This window comes from Magallana gigas, chromosome 2 (genome assembly GCF_963853765.1).
Source record: "Magallana gigas chromosome 2, xbMagGiga1.1, whole genome shotgun sequence".
In the NCBI taxonomy this organism is placed as follows: Eukaryota; Metazoa; Mollusca; class Bivalvia; order Ostreida; family Ostreidae; genus Magallana; species Magallana gigas.
In genome coordinates this window covers 24,246,686-24,260,836 of record NC_088854.1, presented here as the reverse complement: position 1 = coordinate 24,260,836, position 14,151 = coordinate 24,246,686, and the positions used below count along the sequence as shown (strand labels likewise).

The 14,151-nt window shown below is 31.7% G+C and overlaps 2 non-coding genes across 3 annotated transcripts; both read left to right on the top strand.

Moving 5' to 3' along the window:
* The first annotated feature begins 901 nt into the window (after positions 1 to 901).
* LOC105321246 (uncharacterized) lies at positions 902 to 2,487 on the top strand. The gene is made up of 3 exons (XR_898907.4): positions 902 to 1,047; positions 2,148 to 2,264; positions 2,352 to 2,487. It is a non-coding gene; the product is annotated as an uncharacterized protein (transcript).
* Positions 2,488 to 10,892: 8,405 nt separating this feature from the next.
* On the top strand, positions 10,893 to 12,796 carry LOC117680973 (uncharacterized). Of its 2 annotated transcripts, none has more exons than XR_010710180.1 (3): positions 10,893 to 10,995; positions 12,457 to 12,573; positions 12,658 to 12,796. It is a non-coding gene; the product is annotated as an uncharacterized protein (transcript). The 2 variants fall into 2 exon arrangements; XR_010710176.1 differs by lacking the exon at positions 10,893 to 10,995 and adding an exon at positions 11,844 to 11,968.
* Positions 12,797 to 14,151: the final 1,355 nt, after the last annotated feature.

The window sequence follows — 14,151 nt, the reverse complement described above, 5'->3', positions numbered from 1 at the left end:
AGTAAGTGATGCCTCATACTAGGTGGGGGACTCCGAGACCCAGGACTCGGAGACTCAAATCCTACATCCAGACTCTTTGATTGGCAGTTTTGACGGTTTTGTTACTTTATTTAGGAATAAACTATTAATCTTAATTTTGAACACTAAATGTTCACTCATGATCGTCGTAAATGGGCCGAACTAGTCAGAATTGTCCATCATAAGAAAAAAACCTTATATATACCCATGTAAAATGAGGTTGAACAGATTCCGCTTAGATAGATTCTGAGACTCTTGATTTGGGCTGCTTTTAATTGTTGTAACTATACGATCACGCTTAATAAAACCGCTTGAGAAAGAAATACTGTACTTGTGATCACTAAGTTTGAGCTGACCCTCAATTGGATCCGTAAGACAGAAGGCTTACACAATCCAATTTCTTCGTTGTGCAGCCGAGTAGTAATATTTTGCTACATGGATTACTAAGTAGTTAATTTAAATTTAGACGCACTGTATATCTGCCCAAAATGGATATTCTTGGTTTTGAAACACGTAAAAAATAAGAATACATAAAATCCAGTCGTCGCTAAATTCGTTCAAAGCAACAACAAAAAAACAAATAGATTTTTAAAAAGTATAATTCTCTGTGTAATTATTTGGTATAACAGAAGCTTTTACGTCGATGCTGTTTGGGTTTTTTGTTTGATTTACTTTTGAAGGTATGCTATTTACAGTAACATTAGCGATTGTCTGCACAAAGCCAGGACTTTGCTTTTAGTAAAGCCCTGTAAATAGGGGCGAAATTTAAACGAAGGCAAATAATTCCCTGTACACAGTATGTCTTTAAATTAGGTAAGATATTTCGCGTGACCCGAGGAAGTGGGTGAGTTTGAGGTGTCCGCAGTCCGTGTTCTCTTATGTGCCCTGTTATCAAGAACGTGTTCCATTCAGAAACACGAGCTTTTTCCAAGATCATATAAATGGCACCACGTCATAGGCAACACACACATTCTACAGTCTTATCCATAATGAAGGTCGTCCTTGTCTTGGCTTGTGTTCTTGTGGCAGGTAGAGTTTCTTTTGTTGTTTTAATAGGTTATCATTTGCCTTAGATAACACCATTGTGGAACAATTGGAATCTTTACCGTTTTTCAATTACGTTTTACGTTTAAGATACGTTTTCGAGGAACATCGCTTAGGTTTTGATTTAGCATACTTTTACGGCTTTTTTTCTCTTGTCAATGTAAATTCAAAGGCTATCGGACGAAAAACTGTAAAATAAAAGGTCTTCATTGCTTAGATTGCCAAATTCATTGTACCATTACATATAAAAGATTTTTTTTCCTACATTTTACATCAAATTTAATACAAAAACGAATGAAAGAAAGACAAATTGAACAATTTATAGATGCATTGAACGTCGTCCTCTTCAATTCATGACGTACTATAACAAAAAATTTTAAAGTTTTAAAAATTGATTTAAAATAAATAAAATTATTTTTGATTAAATTCTCTTTTTTTTATCGTACAAAAATTTAAATACATTATATATCTTAGAAGTAAAGTAGTAACAGCAAGACTCAATAAAAATCTGAAGGTTTTGTTCAGGTTGTTGATGTTTTACCCTCAGAAAGATGATGATCGGTAGAGTTTTTTCTTGTAAATGAAATACAAATTTAATTACCAATCTTTACCATTAAAACAAGAAGTGTATCAGAAAAAAGTTTGTACCTTTGTTAACGTTTTCTTTAAATACCATGACAATATGTATAGTTTAAACACAACTTACAAAAACCCTATGTTCCCTTAATTATGAAATAAATTGTTAATTTAAATGTGATAGGTTAATGTTCAATTATTAGATGTTTTTGTTGAGTTTTTGAATGGGAAGTTTCCAATTACATCCTTTCCATCGCAGTATTCATTATACGTGTTTTAAAAGAATTTTATCTAATTCCCATTTTCATATGAACTCGGGTTTCTCTTAGGAAAACCTTTATAAAACATGTAATTCATGTAATTCATGAAAAGGATACATAAAAGATTTTTATAAATATTGTTTTTTTAAATATTTATTTTATTTTCTATTCATATGTGAACATTTTTCTTTTAATATTATCTTGGATAAGTACATCGTTTCGTAATGAATGGCATGATAATTATTCTAGTGTACGCTGAAACCTGCAAAGCTCCAGGTGACTGTTCACAAACTTCCTGCGGCTCAGGAGCCGAACTCCATTGTATCGATGGCCAGTGCACATGTACCACCGCTGCTGGAGGAGATGGTATACAGACTTATCTGCTAACTTTAAAAACGTGTATATAATAAAAATAACAGTAAATGAATATGCCATATCTATTCTTACTTGCAGGAGCATGCGTGAATGCTGATGATTGCCACGGAAGATGCGATCGTTTTGAACGTCATCATTGCATTGATGGACGCTGTCGATGCACACACTTTTTTTAAACATTGTATTCATAATAAATTTACACAAGCTACCTACATTGTAACATTTTTTTTCAATCATTGTTTGTTTATCCCAATTTAACCAATTACATGTATTTGAAAGAACAAAAATAATTGATAAAATGCTTGCAAGTGAATCAGGTATTCCTGGAAGATAAAATCTTATTGTTTCTGATTTTTTAAAATCGTATTTAAAATTGTATTATCTATAATCGCAGATGAAGAGATCTTTTCAATATTGTGCTAGCTAGTAGCATTCAGCAACACGAACTGATGCAAAATCTTTCTTGCCATGTGGATAATGACCAGATAATTGGTAGAGAGCAACATTTACCAGGGCCAAATGAAACCTTCTCTTGATATGTCAAAGTAATGAAAAACATGTGATTTATTATTATTTACGAGTAAATAACTTCTTTTAATTTTTTTAAAAATCAAATTGAGGGATTTTACCATCAACATTCATCATTTAGGCAAATCGCAATACAAATTGTTTTTTGGTTAACAAAGAAAAAAGTTTGAAATCTAGACATAAAAAAGCAGTCTGTGCTTCAATCAATCGGATTCCGTTGCTGATGTTTGTTCCAAACCCCTAAGAACTGCGAACGCTTACGCCCGTTTCCCGCCTAGGTTTTACATCCAAATATTTCGGAATTTCTGTCAGATATTCAAAAACTAAGTTTTCAACTTATTAAAAGTATAATCAAATCCTAATCAATTTATATCAAAATATTTGTAATCAAATTATTTATTTTTAAACAAAAGTTTTGCTAACGCGGGGTCTAAAAAATTTCATTGAAATCGGTCTCTATGAGTGAGGAAAATATTATTTAGCGGCCAATATTTGCATAAAAATTTAATAATAACATATTTACGATAGATATTAAAGTAAAATTTCATTTTAATTCATATCTATTAATTATTTTTTGAAAAATTACAAAGCAAAATTCTTTGTTTGGAATGTATTTCGGTCTGTAGACATATGTCCCCCCCCCCCTCCCCGTGAAACAGCCAACCCTTCGGTAAAAATATGCTAGATAACAATAATTAAAACCCCTCAAGAGGAATTTTTGTTTCACAGGGGGGGGGGAGATTTTTAAAAATATTTCCGTTTTCCATTATTTTCTATTAGAAAATGAGCTATTTTAACCCAAAATACAAAGTTATCTCTCTTTGTTTGACCAAATCATTTATATTTAATGAAAACATACATAAATATTTACATTATTATAAAAAAAATAACTTTAATTAGACAACTTTCAAAAAATGACTTTTAGTTAGGCGGCTAGACAATGCTATCGTTCGCAGTCATTTAAACATATTAAAAAATAATATCGTAGAACATATAACTACTACTACGCCACAATATGACGTAGGGCAAATTATATTAATCAACACGACGTCAAATTTTAGGTAGGAACATTTTCTCTTTATTTTTTTTATTGTAAATGTAGAAAATTTCATTATGAACAATAATTAAAAATTCATATCTAGGCAATACTATTTTAACTTAATTTTGGACCGTTTACGCTTTTTTTTATAAACTTCTTATCGATTTATAAAGCATAAACTCTCCCAAGGTTTGTTATATCATATAACACAGGAATATAATTTAAACTCATTCCTTAAATGAAATTTTTTCTTGTCACAATCCTTTGAAAGTATTAGCAATTTCTCCATTGAATTTTTATCGGACATCAAATTAACAAAAGAAATCGGTATTTACTCCAATGTAGATGCATAAACAGTCCAGAGTTATGACCCTGTCTTTTCAATGAGTAAAAATGAAATAAATTGTCTGCAGTCCGTGTTCTCTTATGTGCTCTGTTATCAAGAACGTGTTCCATTCAGAAACACGAGCTTTTACTAAGATCATATAAATGGCACCACGTCATAGGCAACACACACATTCTACAGTCTTATCCATAATGAAGGTCGTCCTTGTCTTGGCTTGTGTTCTTGTGGCAGGTAGAGTTTCTTTTGTTGTTTTAATAGGTTATCATTTGCCTTAGATAACACCATTGTGGAACAATTGGAATCTTTACCGTTTTTCAATTACGCTTTACGTTTAAGATAAGTTTTCGAGGAACAGCGCTTAGGTTTTGCTTTAGCATCCTTTTACGGCTTTTTTCTCTTGTCAATGTAAATTCAAAGGCTATCGGACGAAAAACTGTAAAATAAAAAGTCTTCATTGCTTAGATTGCCTAATTCATTGTACCATTACATATAAAAGATTTTTTTTCTACATTTTACATCAAATTTAATACAAAAACGAATGAAAGAAAGACAAATTGAACAATTTATAGATGCATTGAACGTCGTCCTCTTCAATTCACGACCTACTTTAACAAAAATTTATAAAGTTTTAAAAATTGATTTAAATAAATAAAATTATTTTTGATTAAATTCTCTTTTTTTTTTGTACTAGAATTTAAATACATTATATATCTTAGAAGTAAAGTAGTAACAGCAAGACTCAATAGAAATATGAAGGTTTTGTTTAGGTTGTTGATGTTTTACCGTCAGAAAGAGGATGATCGGTAGAATTTTTTCTTGTAAATGAAATACAAATTTACTTACCAATCTTTACCATTAAAACAAGAAGTGTATCAGAAAAAAGTTTGTACCTTTGTTAACGTTTTCTTTAAATACCATGACAATATGTATAGTTACATGTAAAACACAACTTACAAAAACCCTATGTTCCTTTAATTATGAAATAAATTGTTAATTAAAATGTGATGGGTTTATGTTCAACTATTAGATGTTTTTGTTGAGTTTTTGAATGGAGAAGTTTCCAATTACATCCTTTCCATCGCATTATTCATTCTACGTGTTTTTAAAGAATTTTATTTAATTCCCATTTTCATATGAACTCGGGTTTCTCTTAGGAAAACCTTTATAAAACATGTAATTCATGAAAAAGATACATAAAAAGTTTTTTATAAATATTGTTTTTTAAATATTTTTTTTTATTTTCTATTCATATGTGAAGATTTTTCTTTTAATACTATCTTGGATAAGTACATTGTTCCGTAATGAATGGCATGATAATTATTCTAGTGTACGCCGAAACCTGCAAAGCTCCAGGTGACTGTTCACAAACTTCCTGCGGCTCAGGAGCCGAACTCCATTGTATCGATGGCCAGTGCACATGTACCACCGCTGCTGGAGGAGATGGTATATAGACTTATCTGCTAACTTTAAAAACGTGTATATAATAAAAAGAACAGTAAATGAATATGCCATATCTATTCTTACTTGCAGGAGCATGCGTGAATGCTAATGATTGCCACGGAAGATGCGATCATTTTTTAAGTCATCATTGCATTGATGGACGCTGTCGATGCACACACTTTTTTTAAACATTGTATTCATAATAAATTTACACAAGCTACCTACATTGTAACATTTTTTTTTCAATCATTGTTTGTTTATCCCAATTTAACCAATTACATATATTTGAAAGAACAAAAATAATTAATAAAATGCTTGCAAGTGAATCAGGTATTCCTGGAAGATAAAATCTTCTTGTTTCTGATTTTTTTAAATCGTATTTAAAATTGTATTATCCATAATCGCAGATGAAGAGATCTTTTAAATATTGTGCTAGCTAGTAGCATTCAGCAACACGAACTGATGCAAACTCTTTCTTGCCATGTGGATAAAGACCAGATAATTGGTAGAGAGCAACATTTACCAGGGCCAAATGAAACCTTCTCTTGATATGTCAAAGTAATGAAAAACATGTGGTTTATTATTATTTACGAGTAAATCACTTCTTTCAATTTTTTTTAAATCAAATCAAGGGATTTTACCATCAACATTCATCATTTAGGCAAATCGCAATACAAATTGTTTTTTGGTTAACAAAGACAAACGTTTGACATCTAGACATCAAAAAAGCAGTCTGTGCTTCAATCAATCGGATTCCGTTGCTGATGTTTGTTCCAAATCCCTTTTAAACATATTAAAAAAATAATATCGTAGAATATATAACTACTACTACGCCACAATATGACATAGGGCAAATCGTATAAATCAACACGACGTCAAATTTTAGTTAGGAACATATTCTCTTTATTTTTTAATTGTAAGTGTAGAAAATTTCATAATGAACAATAATTAGAAAATTATATCTAGGCAATACGAATATAACTTAATTTCGGACCGTTTACGCTTTTTTTTATAAACTTCTTAGCGATTTATAAAGCTTAAAGTCTCCCAAGGTTTGTTATATCATATAACACAGGAATATAATTTAAACTCATTCCTTAAATGAAATTCTTTCTTATCACAATCCCTTGAAAGTATTAGCAATTTCTCCATTGAATTTTTATCGGACATCAAATTAACAAAAGGAATCGGTATTTACTCCATTGTAGACGCATAAACAGTCCAGAGTTATGACCCTTTCTTTTCAATGAGTAAAAATGAAATAAAATGGACAGCTCCTCGTACAATAGAGGATATGTATGATATGAAATTAAGCAAATCGGGCAAGACCCGTTTACGTTTCACATGCGATTGTTCATCGGTATATTCTTATCAGTAAGGGTAAAGATTACAATCAGAAATAACAATCGTTATGGAGGCTCATGGCATTTATAGTCTTGTCGAACTTTCCTGAATGTATGTCACATGAGACGCGTTGCTCAGACAAGTAATATAATGAAAAGTTAACTGAATCCACACCAGGCAAACACAATCATTTTATGATAAGAAAGGCCAACTGGAGTTTTAACACTGTGCCGGTGCAGTACCAGTGCCAGTGTCAAGGTGGCATTTTTCATCCATTCTAGATGCATTTTTGGAAATATCCATATATACCGAATGATAGACCATTGTCTAGAGTGTATACAACCACTTCATAACTACTTTGTTTTTAGCATGTTTCACCTGACAGAAAAGATATTTACCTTTAAAGATTAATATCCCATAAGAAAATGATAATTCTCATAGGAGAAATGATTCTCCGACAGGAAATATTGACAATCCGACAGGATTTTTTTAAAACACCTATAGGAAATTTAATTCCTATAGGAAAATAAGATTTCCTGTAGGAATTTGCTACAGACAGTTAGTTTTCTTACAGGAACTTAAGACTTCCATTGGATTATTTCAAATCCTATCGGAATTGAATATTCCATAGGAAGTTCTTGTATTCTGATAGGAAATTTCAAATAGTACGTGGTTGTAATTATATTCCTGTAGGAATTTAATTTTGAAACGTAATTATATCTCACCTGACAGGAGAAATACAATGATAACAAAGGTGGTTATATACTCTTTAAGCAGTGGTTTATCATATTGCATATTTGATTTTTTATATATATACAGCCTAAACGAGTGCAAAAATACCACGGGAATTGTTATCCAGCTCGGTATTTTAATTTGCGTCTTTAAAACACTAGAGGAAATGCTGGCTAAGTGATATCAGTTTTTGTATGAATATTTATTTCAGTTTAGCAACATTGTGGGTATTCATTATTTTATTGTAGAAAAGAAACTTTTTATGTTATAATAGACACCAGCATCATATGAATAACTCATATGAATTACTACGTCTTTCTTTAGCATTCTTTAGGTTGAATGAAACGATAGTGACCGTGTCCTGATCTTGCTGTAAAAACAAGGTGGTCAAAAATAAATTAAACTGATGCTATCACTTGGTGATATTGTCTGTTCAACTATGTGACAATTTCAAGAATTTCTAAAATACAAGAAGTATGGGTGAGATTCATTCCTTAAGACTTGTTGACATTACGCTAATTAGGAAATATTGAAGCCATCAATAAAACATGCATATTAACGTAATTTCTTCTCGGCAATAGCAATTATTACACCTATTTTACTTTCTTTTAATTGATTATTTAAGAGTAACTAACAGAAAAGTGTGTGTAGATATAAACAAATAAATTCATTCTTTGGCTATTCATGAAATCAGCGACTATTGCAAAAAAAATACATGTACAAAATCAGCTCAACTACGTTTTTTTTGTTTGTTTGGGTTTTTTTTTTTGGGGGGGGGGGGGGTGGGGGGTGTGGGGTGGGTGGTATTGTTTGCAATGATACCTACCTTTTTATGCAAATAGATCCCTCAATGAATTCAGTGTCTTGTGTCTTGTGCATGGTTTATTGTTTATACTAAATGAATCTTACTGAATATTTTGCAATTTTGTAATTCTACACATGTTCAAAATACGTTTAGAACAGGGATTTTAAAATCTTATCTTAGCAAGGGGTACTTAAGTGACATTTTCAAGAATAATGTGGAAGTACCCTGTATTGTTTATGATAATGACGGCTAAAATACATCTTACTGTAAAGTTACTGTAAAGTTTATTCCTTGATTCGACGTTTGTTTATTCAACAATTTATCATATCAATAATTATCTGAAGGCGTTTGTTTTTATAACCATTTAACTTCAATTGTTGACTGACAATTACTTTAAATAAAACAGTACTCTTTTGAGTTGTCTGGAATGAAATGTAGTTCAATTATGTTTAAACATCACAAGAAAAGGCGAGGTTATTTGCTAACTTAATTCAAACCAAATCTATTTATTACATAATTATAAGTTTTAAAATGTTTGAGATACAATTTATGTGACAATAGCATTATTTTATTTGAAAGGGACAAGGTTTCAAAAAAATCAACGATAACTCAACTATTTGTACTCAACTATATCCTTCGATTAATAGACTAGGCATTCCTAGTTAACTATGCATTTCCAATAACAATATCAATTTATTTGATTTATTGCAAAGTAATGTTAAAAGTCATAATTCTAATCCAATGTTTACCTTTATCAAAACACCGAAAAAAATTATAGCATTGAAATTAATGGTGCGCGGGTGGGGATTGTTGTTGTTGTTAGTGGTGTTTGTTTGGTTTATTGGTAGGAGGCGGATCTTAACATTTAAATAATTTCGTACCAACTTTTGATAATGATTTTTCTGCATTTGAATGCCTTCTGTTAGTTCTAATTGTATACCTTCATGACATATCCAAACAATATGTGTTATTTTCTTAATTTTTATACTGAATTGATTGGCAGATTTGTAACACACCGAATATAATATATGTGACTAGCACAGTCTTTAACTTGTTATAGAGCAATGAAAACATAGACAAAGTTTGTTAAAATTTTGTAATACATGTACCATTACCTGTATCTCAAAATATTATTAACTCGTAATTTAATTTTCATTTGTTACATTATAAAATTAATAAATACTTTGATGTACATTTATTGATCATTGAAGAAAGGAAACATATGGAACTAAACATGAACTAAATATTAACCACCTAGATAAGTTTCACATTTCAGACTTGTCAGCTTGTCAATTTGCCGGTTTAATATTGTAGGTCAGACGTAATTTCTCACATTTTGCACGAATTCAAGATACAGCCTACTCCGGATATATTGAAATTCAGGGGACCATGCAAATTATTTCAATATATCCGTATTTCAATATAAGCGAAATTGACTGACGTGAAGCCGCCATTTTTGAAAGTTCAATCCCGATGTAAGCATAGAAAACCAAACCCGAACAAATTATTAGATCATCATTTATCTATTACAATAAACAGATTACATAGAACATTAGTCCTTGAAAGTTTGATTAAAATTATATCCGAAAGTTTTGTAAGTTTCGTTTTGTTGCTATTTTAAACCTCATCATAATCTCGGGTCGCATTATTTTACGTTTTAGAAAAACGTTAGAGAAAAATCACCACACTCAAACGCTTCAAATATTGCTGAACGCTGCTTGTATATCATCGTAAGTGTACACGCGATAATCTCAAAATCCTTAGCTATTTCGAATAAGGCTTTGTTCTTTCATGAATAGCCATAACTAGTTTGTATTTAGCGTCCGGAGATAAGGTATTTCTTTTCCGTGGAGTTTCCATATTACGTCTAGCCTCAATACATCCTTATTCGTAAAAACAAAAAATTAAACAGTGTATAAATTTTACTTTTTAATAAAAGTATAAAAACACACATGAAGAGAATTTATCAATTCACACCTTTGTATCTCAACCGGTCAGTCTGGCATAATTACTGTCACCAACCGTGACGACAGCCGCCAGGGAGTACTTCAATATAACCGTTATAAAAACAACTAATTATCACCTTTGGGGACCGATCAGTTGCTTCAATATAAGCGATATTTCAAAATAACCGATTTCATTATATCCGTGAAATCAATGCAAAGAATATGAGAGGCAAAAACTGGGGATTTATTTCTATTTCAAAATAAGCGGAATTTCAAAATAAGCGAGTTCAATATAAGTTGAGTAAGCTGTATTTATAAATGTGAAATCATAGCTACACCTCATGTATTTTTGATTTGGAAACAGTTCATGATGACTGCACTAAGCTTTATTATCTAAATGTCTCCTGAAACTAGCACGTTTCTTTAGATCTTTGACCTTCCCCTAGGATATAAATAAGATCATGCCTGGTAAAAGAAAAGACAACCAATCTATTCTATCATCATGAAGACTTTATTTATCCTCGCCATCGTTATTGTTGCAGGTATTGTTCAATAATTGTGCATAAAATCATTTATTTAAGCGATATATCTATTATCTTGAAAGGTTCGTTTATTTACTTTATTCAATGCTATATCACTTTATTACCAGCCCATTACTTTATCAATTTTTGCGATATTGGCTTCATCTTCATAATAAGTATTTTAAATTATCTGTGAGAATAATATTGCCCCGTATAGCCCGTCCTATTGTACGTGTTACACATACTACAGGAAGTAGATTTGATTGTAAAAAAAATACGAAAGAATACCTATACACAGCTTGTTTTATAGATTTAAAAGTTTCAAAGTAACAATTATAGAACACACTGTATCTAAGAGTTACAATAGATGAATGCACAGTCATGTGAGTTAGTAATGTGTAGAATTGGACTGTTAAATTGTAGTTTAACTGCATAGTTTCATTACCCGAATAAAATGAAAAGCATTCATTATGACACTATTACCTTATATAATTATATATGCCACATCGCATGCCTAAATAATTAAGATGCATGTCAACATAAATAAGTTGCAGGTTGACGTAAACAATTTGATGTCAAATTATTTTTAAATCATGGCAACATAACTCGGCTATATGAAAACATATTTACCTCGATGTCGACAAAAATAAATTGCATGTCGACATATTATTCTCTCATGCCATCATACTTAATTAGTATCTAGCATGTTGGCAGTCACATGTGGTCAGTATTTGGTAAATAATTTCGATCTGATTGTATCGTATTTTGCAGTTACATGTATACAAAATGTTTCACAGTCGTATATTTTTGAATTGCGAACAATTCACGGTAAATGCACTTTTATTATCTAAAGATTATCTAAAACGAGCATGCTTCTAGTTTAGACCCTTGACCCAGCCCCCTAGAATATAAATAAGTTAAAGTCTGGTAGCAGAGAGATTATATCCTACCATCATGAAGACCGTATTCATTCTCGCCGTCGTTCTTGTTGCAGGTATTGTCCATCCGTATGTGTTCTTACAATCCAAGAGTAGCGATATTCAATAGTTTAAATGGTATTTGATCATTAAAAAATGTTCAGAAAAGATTTTTTATTAAAAACTATTCTCAAGGATTGAGGAATAACGAAAGAATAATCTTTGGACTTCATGAAATGTTACTCAAGGTATATGTAGGTTGAACATGCATATTTATGGTAAATGATAGAGCACTGAATAAGATAGTTGAACTGTAAATTGATTGCGTAGTTTCTCTCCCTAAATCTTATGTAAAAAAAAATTATAGTATAGATGTATATAAATTTTTCTAACTATTTTTTTTAAATTTCACCCATTTCATGCCAAACAGAAGTGACAAACTGTACATTTTTTCTTTTTTTTTTCTTTCAGCATAAAAAAAAACTGTTACGCGGGTAATGTGTTCACGAGTGGAATCTTTACATCTTGACTCCATTGTACAAATCAAAACTTAATATACTTTCAGTGTATGCCGAGACGTGCAGCAGGCTTAGTGACTGTACCACCACTACCTGTTCCGGTGGCGCTGAACTCCACTGTGTAGATAGTCAGTGTACCTGTACTACCGCTGCCGGGGGCACAGGTGGGTCTCTTTTCAGTTCTTTCTGTATAATACTTCTCAACAAAAAAGACTAGCTAAAATGATATGTTGATTCTCATTCATCAGGAGGTTGTACCGACAATGGTGATTGCCATGGCAGATGCCATAATGGAGGAAGACATCACTGCATAAATGGACATTGCAGATGCAGCCACTAAATGTCACACTCTCAAATCATTTAACAATAAAATAATTATTAAAATCATTTCTTGAAAATGCATTGTGATGGTCTCGGTAGAACTTCAAAAATACTATTGTTTAGAAAAGAGTTCTAGTTTTCAATTTGCCCATATCAGTAGTCATGTCAATGCAATTACAAACGCAGAAGCGCAAGCTATATGCAGCATAAAGTAGTTTGTCCGTTAAGCATTCTGATGATTGTCCCTGAAGAAAATATCAACGCGCGTTCTACTAATGTTGTCCCAAATATGGGGTATCACGTGAAAAAACAGTACTCACTGCTTTTAATTCAATAGGACGTACCTCTCTTTTGAACATTGACAATGGGGTATTTAAATAGGCTGATATAAGTCCTCATATGCAATATTTTTTAAATGTGAGCATAGAAATTGAAGTTCAGACATAATTGTCCATATAACTTTCATAAATTCTGAAAAATCATTCAAACTTAATTTCCAAAGGACAATTCAAAATATGGTATATATTTTCAATAGGCTTTGTATACACTGAAACTTGTAGTAGCCCACAATGCCTTGCAACTCATTCACCTGATTGGTTTGTCGATAAAAGTAAACAGATGCCTAATTTAGTATGCAAATTTATGCCGACGTCACAAAATATAGTGGTCTCGACCTGTTTATGTGTGTGTGAGAGAGAGAGAGAGAGAGAGTAATGCTCTTTAGCCCCCCCCCCCCCCCCCCCGACGCCACTGCATTCAATTGAAATATACTAATATAAACATTTTCTAAGTTTAGTATTTATAAAAGACATTGTGATTGAATCCAATATGCAGTTTCAGTCTGAGTCCACGTGCTTCACCTGTCAATCAAATCAGCCCGCGAGCTGCACCACGTGCTTCTTCCTTGATAAAGGAAAACAGTTTCGTTCTATTAGTCTTCGGGTAAAGGAAAAAAAGAAGTTTGTCTAACAATAAAGTATTTAACACTGTTTATGATGTTTAATTTAATGCACGACACTGTGTTTGTGAAGTTTAGTTCGTATACAACGTTATTTAAAAAGAAAACTAATTCTCTCTCTCTCTCTTTTCGGGGGAAGAGACATGTTAAACACCTTTTATAGTTTAAGAAGGCAGTAAAACGAAACAATTATTTATTGTTACTGTTAAATAAATTGTTTGATATTCGGGTAAAATTCCTGGCTGTCACTTGTTGCAAGGAATATCCGCCTGCCTCATACCCGTGTATTCTGTGCGCTCAAGCAAAGAGTGATTTCCTGTCAGTGCGATGGTTTCACACCTTTGTGTAAAACAATTGGGACAAATACAGTTAACTTTGACAGTCATCTAATGTTGGAAAGGGGGGTACAAAAAAACGTTATAATTCGCTACAGATACGACATATGTGTAGTAGTTTCATATTC